We start from the raw sequence: 12,329 nt of genomic DNA, 5'->3' as shown, positions 1-12,329 counted from the left end.
GTGCAGCGCTCAAAATAACCCGTAAACCTCAGCTGCCCAGCAGCCAGGGAACTTACTAGAATGCTGGGAGCTATAGTTCTTATAAAATAACAAAGCCGGGCCTGGAGATGGCTCAGTGGTTAAAGGCACCGGCTTCTCTTCCAGAAAGAGGACCCAGGTTCAACTCCTGACACCTACATGGCAGCTCATAGCTGTCTGTAACTCCAGTTCCAGAGGATCTGGCACCCTCACACAGACATACATGAAGGCAAAACACCAATGCACATAAAATAAAAGTTTTAAAATTACGATAAAATAACAAAGCCTCATAAGAAAGTACTGAGGCCTCTTGGCTTGTCCTGATAAGCCCCTGAAAGCACATGACTCAAGGCCATTCCATCTGGGAAATTCCATAGAATGGTCCTGACCAAAGGCCATCTCTTGGCCAGTATTTAGTATTTAGTATTTAGTAAAGTTTGCTTTAGATTTGGCCCAAATGCTAAACCTGGGTTTTCTTACGAATCTCAATGTTAACATTAGCTTTCCAGATACTCCTGGAAACAAAAAATGGTCCTGAGTCTGTTGTCTGGAGATTCCAAAAATATCATTATCAAGTGAATTGGTAGGGCAGGAGGAGGGGAGATGGGTTCTCACAGTACAGCACAGCCTGGCCTAGAAGTCACTATGTAGCACAGGATGACTTATACAATATAGCAAGTCTCATGTGTCATCTTCCCAAGGACTGGGACTGTAATATGTGACACCATGCTTGGCTGAATTTGTCTATTTTTTATTGATATAGTGTTTTACTATGCTGCCTGGACTGGGTTGGAAGTCATGGTGTCAAACAGTACTCCTGCCTCTCTGCCTCTCAGATAGCCAGGTGATGCCAACCTACACAGCTCATATTTGTTAACAGAGATCTTCTCAGATAAAAGCTCCATTTGAGTTAGTAACCAAGAATCCAAACTGAAGCTGCACATCAGGAAAGAAGAACGAACTCACACTCACTTAGAGCACTATGGGACTTAAATCTTGGTACTATCAAATGTTAGGTATGAAATAACTATTTATTGTTGGTTAAAAATATGAAAGATGAAGTAAGAAATAAAGCAGAAAGACAGCATCCAAGATATTCTCACACACTTGAAAGCAGAAATAGAACTTTTGAAAAAGAGAGTATAAGATCGTTAAAAGTAAGATCTCAAAGGAAAACTCAATACAACAGAAGAAAGAATTATTAAAGTAGAAGTCTCATCTGGAGGAAGACAACAAAGTGAAGCAGAAAAGAAGGCAAACATCAAACAGGAAGTCATAAAGATGCTGGGAGGAAAAAGAGGTTCCAACAGCCATTTAACCAAAATGAGAGGAAATAACAGACTAAGTAGGAGACAGTATTTAGAACACTAATAGGGCATTTTCAGAGATGATAAGTGACAGGGACCTGGAGATACATGAAATGTACAATTAAAAACAAGGCGCACACACACACACACACACACACACACACACACACACACACACACACACAAAAGGCACACCACCAAAGATAACTTTGGAGTAAGTTAAGCCATCTACTAAAGTTCAGCAAACAAAAGACTTAGCAGATGTCTTAAACATTGGCAATAAAAACTGAACAGCACAAGGAGACTGTGTTCACAAGGCCACCTGGAAGTAATGGCCAGCAGAGAGCTGGAAGGAAGGGTGTGATTCAGACATTCCAAAAACCAAAACCAGAGACTCAGCAAAGAGCACCCTGAAGAAGGCAAAGATGACAAGATGGACGGCACAGATGGGGGAGGAAAAGTGGAAGGCATGGTAAAGACACAGTTTTATACTGTCCTAAAATAGCATGTCTATTTTTTATAGTGATACAATTATATAAATTTTGGCCAAAGCACCTAAGTTCAGAAAGAGCATTAGTGGCCCTGTGAGGGTTATATTATTCTGAAAAAAAAAAAATTTGGGATGTTTGAAATGCTGACTGAGCTTTTTAAGCTGCCAAGAATGCACAGAACACTTTCAGGATGGTTATCAGAAGAGAAAGTCAGCACATGAAGAGAAAAGGAAACGGAACAGCAACTTCAATCCAAAGCAGTGACAATGGGCCACATGGGAGAAAAATGCTCTGCTAAATGTTCCAGTCCAATAAACAAAACATAAGCAGACTGTGTGTGCCATGCAAGCAAAGAATGTTGGAAGCCAATGCAGCGCTCAGGAGACAGAGCCAGGAGCATCTCAAGTTCTGGGCAGCTTGGGCTACATAGCAAGACCCTGGACACAAAAGGAGGTGTGGCCAGAAGAGGGGACAGAAAGGGAAAGACTGAAGGTTCTGTCTACACTGAAACTGTGAGCTCTGCTCTCTAAAAGAAAGATGCTCAAGCTCATGACTCACCAAGAAAAGCGAGTATTAAGAGGGCAATGAGACACCACAGGTGAACTTTAATAGATTGTTTTAACAGCAGAACTTGTTTTAACAATAAAAGGCAACTCATTATAATTATATGCAGCAATCTCATAACACACCCAAGCAAATAAGGCAAAGCTGTAAAAATGTTACATGCAATATATTCTTTTGGTGGGGGGAGGGGGGTGTTGATTTGGTTTTTTTTCAACACTCTCCTGGAACTCACTCTGTAGACCAGGCTGGCCTTGACTCACAGAGATCTACCTGCCTCTGCTGGGATTAAAGGTGTGTGCCACCACCACCACCCAGCTATAATAGAGCATTCTTATGAAGCCCGAAAACAAACAACACTTAGCAATACTGTCTTAATGTGTAAAGTAATTATGTATATAGTAATTATATTAGGCATAATGTTTATAGCTAGATTGGCAATTAACAGTGACATGAAGACAGTATTTAGGTCATGCAGCTAGCTTTTATCTTCTAGGTTGTACTGGTACATTTTTCTTTTCCTTTTTAAAAAAGATTTATTTATTTATTTATTTATTTATTATGTTACAATGTTCTGCCTGCATCTACACCTACATGCCAGAAGAGGGCATCAGATCACATTATAGATGGGTGTGAGCCACCATGTGGTTGCTGGGACTTGAACTCAGGACCTTTGGAAGTGCAGAGCAGTCAGTGCTCTTAACCTCTGAGCCATCTCTCCAGCCCGATTTTTCTTCAAATATCTCTTGATGCCAAAGAATCTGATCTTTTGCTGGGTCTTGCAGCCAAGTTAGTAATACTGCTCAAAATCATTTGAGATTGTGTCCTTGGCCTGATGTCCTACTGTGTGCTCAGCCTGCCTTTAAGGTTTAACCTGCCTTTAAGAGAACAACGTGACACACCTTATCGTGTCTTGGATTTCCCATGCAAGCTTAAGCGCATGGCTTTAATCTTAAATTATGCGCTCTTCCATGCCCTGACCTAGAAGAGTGTATGTGCACATGTGTATGCTGGGGTAATCACTGATCACTTGCTAAAAGCAGACAACAGATTGGCAGAACCTTAAGACAAACAACCACCATAAAGGCTGGAAGCAGCATGAGGCGGTCTGTAGTTTAAATGCCCTCCTGGGTCAGCTGGGATCAGTAAAGTAACTTCTTCCCCTTGTGAGGCTCTGCTAGAGATTCCGTAAAGTAGCCTAACTCGCTTTCCATGCTGGCTCTGCTGTTTAATAAATCCAGAACAAAGCCCTTTGTAAGGGGCAGGCACAGACACGCACAGGCACCACCTACAGACAACAGGCACAGGTACCCACAACGGACACATTACAGGTAGGCCAGCAACCACAAACTATAAACAGGAGTGCAAGGAAGGTAGTGGAGGATTGAAATTTGAGCTCACTTGGTCAAGTTCATCCAAGGAGAAATTGCTTTGCTTCCATTCCTTAATGTGGCATTGACATAGTTTGGTGCCTTCTGAGTTATCGTTATGGCGTTACCCAAGGCACTTGGTAAAGGTCTCTATTCCACCTCATTGGCCCTAGGGCAGCAATGGCACAAAGACTCCCCAACCACAAAGAAGAAGACATATTTGCTAAGTGTAATCTAAGTTAGACACTCCAATGGAAAGTAAACCTGGATGAAAGAGGTCTGGCCTTGGATGACACCCCTGAGCCTTCCTGGAATCTTTCAAAATCCTGGAGTTTCTTTAACTCAGGAGGTTATTTCCTGTATGTGACCTTTGTCTTCCTGCCAAGCCTAGTGGCTTGCCTCCTCTTAGAGAGGAGCTGGCCTCTCCAACTTTCTTCCTGACCCTCCACAAAACGCAATGGCCTCTCTGTGGCCAACTTTTCCTTGAGATACCACAGAAGCCTGCGCATTCCCTCTCCACCACCAGAGTTGGACACTTAATCCCAAAATAAGGCAGGAGGAACTACAGGGAACTTCAGGTCCTCAGACCTGTGGATTCTTTGAGAAAGAATGAGATGCACTTTCACTTACCTGCGCTGACTCTTATAAGGCCCCTGCTACGCTCCAACTGCACCCTGCTTGAAAGATCACAGCCCCTTCAGCCACGGAAGCTTTGCCTAGAATAACAACGGCAGGAAATGAGAAAGAAGTCAACCATAGGAACCAAAGTGTCCACTGGGGAAAGAAACTCATTTAATCAGTTGAAATCTTCCCCAGGAAAAGGAGCAGTGACCACCCAAGCTCAGGGAGATCTCCAGCTTAGCCTGAGCCCTTTTCTGTCTACACAGAGAAACTGTTCTTATTCACAAAGGGTACCAGCATGTGCTTCCTCACTAGAGCCTCGCAATCTTGACAATACTATACTTGTATTTCTGAGAATATTCTTTTTAAATGCATCAGGAGCTGAAGGTCACAATGGTTAGAAAACTTTCTCCCCCAAACTACTCAGTTAAGGATAGCAGGTTACCAAGAAGAGACTTGATACCCTATGAGCATATACAGGGGGAGGAAATCCTGCTCAGGAACAGTCATAGGGGAGGGGAGTAAGAGGAAAATGGGAGGGAGGAAGAATGGGAGGATACAAGGGATGGGATAACCATTGAGATGTAACAAGAATAAATTAATAAAAAATTAAAAAATAAATAAATATATGCAAAAAAAAGAAGTATCAAAGAAGAGATGGGAGGGTCTGGCATATCCCTCAGCTGGCAGAGTGGCTGCCTAGCGGACCCAAAGCCTTGGGTTCAACTGCCGTGCACCCTGAGACCCCTGAGTCCCAGCACTTGGGGGGCAGAATCAATACTGTTTCTTCTTGCATTGAGTCTGCTGATCTACATTTTCAGCCAACAGGTACAGAAACACCTTGGTCTGCCTGCTACATGTGCTTTACATCATGTCTGCCTGCTACATGTGCTTTACATCATGACGCCAACGCTCTTCACACATTACTTCCTATTCGCTCCAGCACTCGACATCGTTTGCTCACCTAGTGAAGTAGTTAGCTTGGTACAAACACACTTACGACATACCCCTACTGTGTTCCTGTACTTTACATGGGTAACCAGACTTGCCCCTTCAAGCTGCCTACTATGTGGTTTTGACATATTTATTTTTCCTTATTTTTATTTCTTTACTTTCTCAAATTAAAAAAAAAAGTTTGGGACTTATCCTCTATCTGGCCTGTCTCTCTTCTAGATAAGGTCATTCTGCAAAGAGTCTTGGAGTTTGTTCAGGGAATGACAGAGAGCAGTGTCCATCACCAGTGGTTTCCAGTCAGTCTGTTTTATTATTGATCTTCATTCTCAACAGGACCCACATGCTCCTTGCCGTCATAAACTAGACAGGCTGAGGGGGCTGTGAAATTACTGGTAGATCTCACCAACTGTTACTCAAGGCTCTACATTTCGCTAAGATGGATCCATTTCAGTTATACTCCTATCATGATCGAGTGGTCTTCCTCTGTGGGCTTGTCCTTAATCCTGGAGATGGGGCCGACCCATTTTGCTGACAGCATGGCTAAGGTGCTCAAAACTGCAAGCCCTCAGTATCACAATCCACTGCATTCACCTTTCTGTACAATGTCTAGAGGCCGCTGCTCTCTGCAACACATGATCATCTGGGGAGCTCAACCCTTTTTCCATCATCTTGTTGTGGCAAATCTCAGTCTCAGCAACCCTGAGCTACATCTGTCCTCTCCGTGCTAATGAGAAGACAGGCTGTCCCTGTGCTGGTCACATCTTCATTGGCAGAAAATGGGCACAGGCAAACACCAGGACAGGACAGAGGGCCCTCAAATGACCGTCTTCTCGTGAGTCAGTCTTGGCTGCCTGTTGTCCACTGCCAGTGGCCTCATGAATGGAGAGCCTGTGCTTAGTGTGGAAACGTAAGGTCAGCTCTAGCTGCCTCTCATTTTGTCTTCAGGCCTCCAGCATTAGGTAAGGCTGTACTGGGAATGGTGAAGGATCAACCCCGGTCAGCACATTTTAATAAGGTCTGTAAGCATTCCAAAAAAAAAAAAAAAATCGCTTTCTGGCACTCTCTTAGCTGTGCACCTGTTCGCTTGTTCTGTCAAACCACAGCATCTAAAACACTCTCGAGGACCCAAGCAATTCCAGATGAGATGACAAAGAAATGCCTCTCCTCATTCTAGAAAGCAAACACTCACTCCATGGCTGTCCACCACCCCAACACAGCTGTAGTTCCGTAATTCTTCCTCCAAGTATCACAGCGAAGCTCTCCAGCCAAAGCCAACAGAGTCGGTTGCTATGGTTGGTTGATATTTCCTGTTTATATGCGCACACTTGGGAGTGAAGACTTTTCATGTGTATTATTTTCTGATGCATTTTCATTTTTTTTTAAAGCTCTTTATCATATATCTCTACAGAAAATTAGCAAGTAATCAAGGAAAAAAAAAAGGAGGAGGGGGGATTGGCGACCCGGGACACAAAGTTAACTGGAAGAAAATCAGAAGAAAAAAAATACTTTCATCACATGCTATAAGGACAGAGAGAGCCACAGCAATGGCTGCCTACACTACTGTCTCCGCAGGCTTGTCTCCGAGTGAGAACCCGACCCTGTAGCCCTACTAGCTCCTGCACAGGCATCCTGGGCTTTCTTTGGGTTTGCTTTAAAGGGCCGAGAACATGAAGACCAAGTGTGACGGGCCTCACCCATCTTCCTCAGCCCCAGCCCTCTCCATTTTCTAGAACTCCTCAGAACACCTTCTTATAGGTCCCTCTGAATCCCCAGTGCGCTTGTTTCCATGAGTCAGCAGGGATCCAGCAGCACACAGATTCTTCCGTGGGTTCCCATTTCCGCAGAATTGAATGGGTGGGGGGGGGTCCCTTAGGCTGATGGATCCCACTTGCTCTTCCCATCACCTCAGGCATCATCTCTTGAGAAAAACTTTTAGCCTCTTTGGCGAAGCATCCTTCTTTCCCTTTGTCCTCTTGGCTAACTTGCCGGGGCATGACAACCCCTGGGAAATTATTTTGTGATCACTGTCTGAGGCTGGATTGTTGCTCTCCCAGCACCTGGCCGCCTTTATAATAAATAAAGGCAGAACTGTGATGTTCACTTTCACTGTGCTAAGCATGGATGAGCACCCTGTCTCCAAAAGTCCTTTCAAGCATATGCTATTGCCTTCAGCTCATTTCACAAATGAGTACACAGGCAAGGAGATGCAACAGCCCACTGTCACAGCCGAGAAGTGGCAGAGCCCTGAGAGAATATACCTTTTAGTGGCAAGTATGAAAAGTGCAGCTTCAGTACAAGGACTTTCTCCAAAACGACAGTCTTAAACTAAGTAACATGTAGGTATGTCCCCACCATTGTGGGGAGTAGAGAAAGCCCTACGTGAATAAGTGGTGTTGATGTGATCCAGCCATGTCCCGGGCTCCAACCTCCCAGCCACATGGCAAATGGCAAAGCACCCCCAAATCCCAGGGTGGGGCTCAGAGGGATGACAAGGCCTTCCTCTAGTACAGATATGAATGTTGATAATGTGTGCAAAACATGTCCACCATGGCTTCCCCACCTGTATTTGTGTCTAGACACTGCCCCTACCGCGATTAACTAACCCTGCCTCCTGGATGCAGGTGTAAACCATAAACCCTGCTTCCTTCCTTGTTTTCTGTATTCAGTAACGCCTCCTCTGTGTTTAGCTGCACACAATCACCTGGCCCCTCTGTTTCAACTGTATATAATGAACACACTGAGCTCCCGGGATGCCAGTTTCTCCCGCAGTGAGCCCAGGCCACATGACCCTGGCTTTTTCTGTATGTTCTCAGGTTTGTTTTTTCCTCATTCCTTTGCTATTACCATCTCCGGAGCCTGATACAATACAATTATTGTGTTGGTTACCAACATGCTAAACTTGAATGTTGATATTTCAGTAGAAATATGCAATTCTGACTTATCGGAGTTTTAACAATAATAGAAAACAACCAACAGCTGAAACTGTTTAAACTACAGGCCACTCCATTAGGGGAAGCCCAGCTCCGATAATACCTCAGAAATCTCCCTGCTTCAAAGCACAAAGTCTTCCCAAAAGTAATACACATAAAATGTACAAAGTCTGAAATGGTGTAACACTTGCCTTAGGAGATTCAAGGACCAATTCAATATTAACCAAAAGTATTTGGTCGTTACCTATTACCCAGCAAGCACTTAATGAATATTAGTTATTGGTGCTGACAATTTTAACTTATTCTTATCAATTTAAAGCTACTCTATTTCAGATTCTATTGAAGACAAGAGGCAGGAAGGCAAATACAACTTCAAGATGAAAAAAGAACTAGCCATGTGTTCAACCACACAACTAGTGCATATCCATCCACTGTCACAACAGATTTCACACCAAATACTCAGCACTAGGGTGAGGAAAGTGAGACTGAGAGCAGCACAGAAAGCCATGATTAGAGAATATTATTCCTGTCTCTTGTGGTGTTTGAATAAGAAAGGCCCGCATAGGCGCATATGAATGATTAGTCCCCCACTTGGTGGAACTGTTTGCGAAGAACTGGAGGGTCTGAGCTTGTTGGAGGTATTGTGTCACTGGGCGTGGGATTTGAACTTCAAAACCCACACCATTCTCTCCCGCCTTGCCCGCCCACTGCCTCTCGCTTGTAGCTCAGATGTAACCTCTCAGCCACTACTCCAGTGCCATGCCTGCCTGCTTGGTGCCATGCTCCCCAGCCATGCTCATGGCCCGGAAGAGCGTGCTTACCCAAGGCAATGCAGAACAAGAAGAAGAATGCTGGAAATATCATATCTGATTTGAAATCCTATTACGGAGTCACGGAAACTAAACCAGCAAAATGCCGGCACAAAAGCAGACAGACAGACAATAGAAGCAGATAGGAACCCATGCAGCCATCTGATTTTTCTCAAAGATGCCAAAAATATTCTCTAGGGAAAGACAACTTCTTCAGTCAATGCTGCTGTTAAAACTAGATGTCCACATGTAAAAGAATGAAACTAAATCCTCATCTCCCACCCTTACAAAAATAAACACATAAATAAAGGCCTTAACATATGAACTGGAACTCATGATGTCAAAGTAAAAACACTTTACGATTTGGATAGACATAAGGCAGCGGTTGTCAATATGTGGCTCACAACCCCTTTGGGGCTAGAACAACCCTTTCACAAGGGTCACCTAAGACCACTGGAAGACACAGATATTTACATAATGGTCATAACAGTTGCAAAATTATAGTTATGAAATAGCAACAAAATAATTGTACGGTTGGAAGTCACACATGACCTCCATGTGGTCACCACAACATGAAGAACTGTATTAAAGGGTCGCAGCCTTGGGAAGGTTGAGAACTGCCAACGTAAGGGCTTTCTGAACAGGACTTGAATTGCCATGGAAAATAAAGCCAACAACCCAGTAAGCTAATCCTCCTGAAATTAAGAGGCTTCTGCACAGCAACAGAAACAGTTTAAGTGAAGAGACAATATACGGAATAAGAGAAAAATGTTCTAGTTGTACACCCAACAGAGGAGTAGCATCCAAAATATTCAAAGAACTCAAAAAACAATCAGATCCCTGGTCCCCACGTAAAAGCCAGGTGTGGTAGTTCCCATCTGTGACCCCAGGACAGGGAAAGTGGAAACATCAGAACTTTGGAGTTCACTGACCAGCCATCCGAGCCGAATAAGTAAGCTCCAGGTTCAGTGAGTGATGCTGCCTCAAAAGATAAAGTGAAGAATAGTCATAGAAGATGCCCAAGGTTGACCTTGCCCCACTCAACACACTCAAGAAATTAAACAACCAATAAACAGGCTAATGAATTGAATGGGCAAGTCACAAAAGATGGAAATACGAATTGTCAATAGACAAGTGAGGCCTACCAAACCTGGAACCTTGCCCATCCATGCCAGCCTCAACACCCAGTCACAGAGCCTAGTCCCTGGCCACACAGTCAGTCTATGGTGCAGCCTGCTAAGTGCCCTTCTCACTCCTCATGAAAGGGGCTTCTGTCTACAACAGATGGAGACTACTATAAGGATCCACAACTGATTTGAAGGCAGAGATCTGTAATGTAAGCCCTACACTTGAAGGTTCAAGAAGCATCGAGGAAGAGGGTACCAGAATGCTTGGTGCTAGATAGAACCCACCAGACATGATAGGCCAAGTGTAGCCATCACTCTCACCAATATGGCTGCCTGAACAAGACCAGCATAATGACACCACCAGTTGATATATCACTGGTGGACAGGGAAAATTCCACAAGGGCCCACGTCTAGATGAAGAGTGCCAGGTAGCCAGTGACTGCTGAGAGAAATCAACTCCTTGCAGGAACAAGCTCCCACATAGGTTCAATCCAAGTGGTCATCCTTGGTCCCACATAAGTATGTGCAATGCAACAGACTCAGTGGGTTGCACATACATATGTGCAGGTGCATATAATATACATACAAATGTAATAATAATAATTAAAGCTGAGGTCCTCAGTTTGGGAGGGAAAGGATACAAGGAGTTGGAGGAGAAGGGAGAGTCTAGAGTGATGTAGATGAAGTATTCATGTATGAAGTTATAAAAAAAATGAAATATGTTAATTAAAACTGCACTGAGAGTCAATCTCACCCCCATCAGGATGGCAGTCATTAGGAAAATAGTAGCAAATTCTAGTGAGGATGCACACAAAACTCTTTGCACACTGCTGGTGGGAATGTAAACTTATTCAGCCATTATGCAATTAGGTACAGAGACTGCTCAAAAAACTTAAATACAGATCCTCCAATGACTCAGCACTACCACTGCTGGCTGTTTACTTGAAGGACCTTCAGCCCATGTACCACAGAGATACTTGCACATCTGTGTATATTATGGTGCTTTTCACAACTGCTAAGTTACAGAACCAAGCTAAGTGTCTAAAAACAGAGGGATGGATTGAAAACACCAGGGGCAGATACACAAGGGGATTATTTTCCACCATAAAGAAAGGAGTTATGCCATTTGCAGAAAAATGGATGCAACTGTAGAGCATCATATCACATGAATCTTACATGAATTAAGCCAGTTTCAGAAAGATAAATACATTTTCTTGTTTCTACATTTCATGTTGTCACAAACAAATTGTGTCTAAATATATAACATGAATGTAAAGGTAAAATCGCCTAGGGAAATACAGACGAGAAATGGAAGGAAGAAAGGCTGAGAAGGGAGGGTGGAGATACACTGTATGAAAAAAGGCTGTACACTTTTGCTGTTGTGATTGGTTTTTTTAAGGAACACGGACTTTGAAGTTAGACATATCTGGGTTTGACAAGCAGATCCTTGTACTAAAGATGCTCTGTGGGAGGTTATAACCAAACTGGATGAGAGAATGAGATCTAGTAGCTAAAACTAAATATTGAGTAAAATAAGAATCAATATATAAGCACGCATACATACACATACATACATATATATACACACATGTATAAATACACACACATGCACATACATATGTGTGCATATACATACACATTATATATAAATACACACATACATATATACACATATAAATACACACATACACATGTGAATATATAGATACACATACATATATAAACACACATAAATACACACACATGTGTGCATATATATATGCATACATATATAAATGCCCACATATATACACATGTATAAATACACATATATACATGCACATATATACACATATATAAATACACACAGAGATTGCTATTGTTCTGCTTCCAGACTTATTCTAAGCCACACAGAAAAAAACAGCAAGTAGACAGGATTATTCTGATACAAGTGAAATTTACTAGGTTTGAATAAAATGTAGACATGTTAAGATACCAAAAGAATGGGACATTAAGACCAAAAAAAAAAAAAAAAAAACCAAGATGCTGGAGAATGAGAAAGAGCCTCATGCTGAGTGGTATACAAAGGCCTTCCTGCTGTGACAAGAACTTCACAGATGGTATTCAGTCTTCACAACCACTCAGGTTTCATCAGATGACCT

The 12,329-nt window shown here is 42.9% G+C and overlaps 1 protein-coding gene across 1 annotated transcript in view; it reads right to left on the bottom strand.

The window, feature by feature from the left end:
• The window catches only part of SGMS1 (sphingomyelin synthase 1), a 263,266-nt gene that overhangs the window by 162,354 nt on the left and 88,583 nt on the right, over positions 1-12,329 (bottom strand). Inside the window, exon 3 of the mRNA XM_084772244.1 lies at positions 4,378-4,463. The gene's annotated coding sequence lies outside the window, so the exon portion shown is untranslated. The remainder of the gene's footprint in view (positions 1-4,377; positions 4,464-12,329) is intronic.

The sequence above is a fragment of the Acomys minous genome (genome assembly GCF_964271855.1).
Source record: "Acomys minous genome assembly, chromosome: 2".
In the NCBI taxonomy this organism is placed as follows: domain Eukaryota; kingdom Metazoa; phylum Chordata; class Mammalia; order Rodentia; family Muridae; genus Acomys; species Acomys minous.
This window is presented reverse-complemented; position numbering and strand designations above follow the sequence as displayed.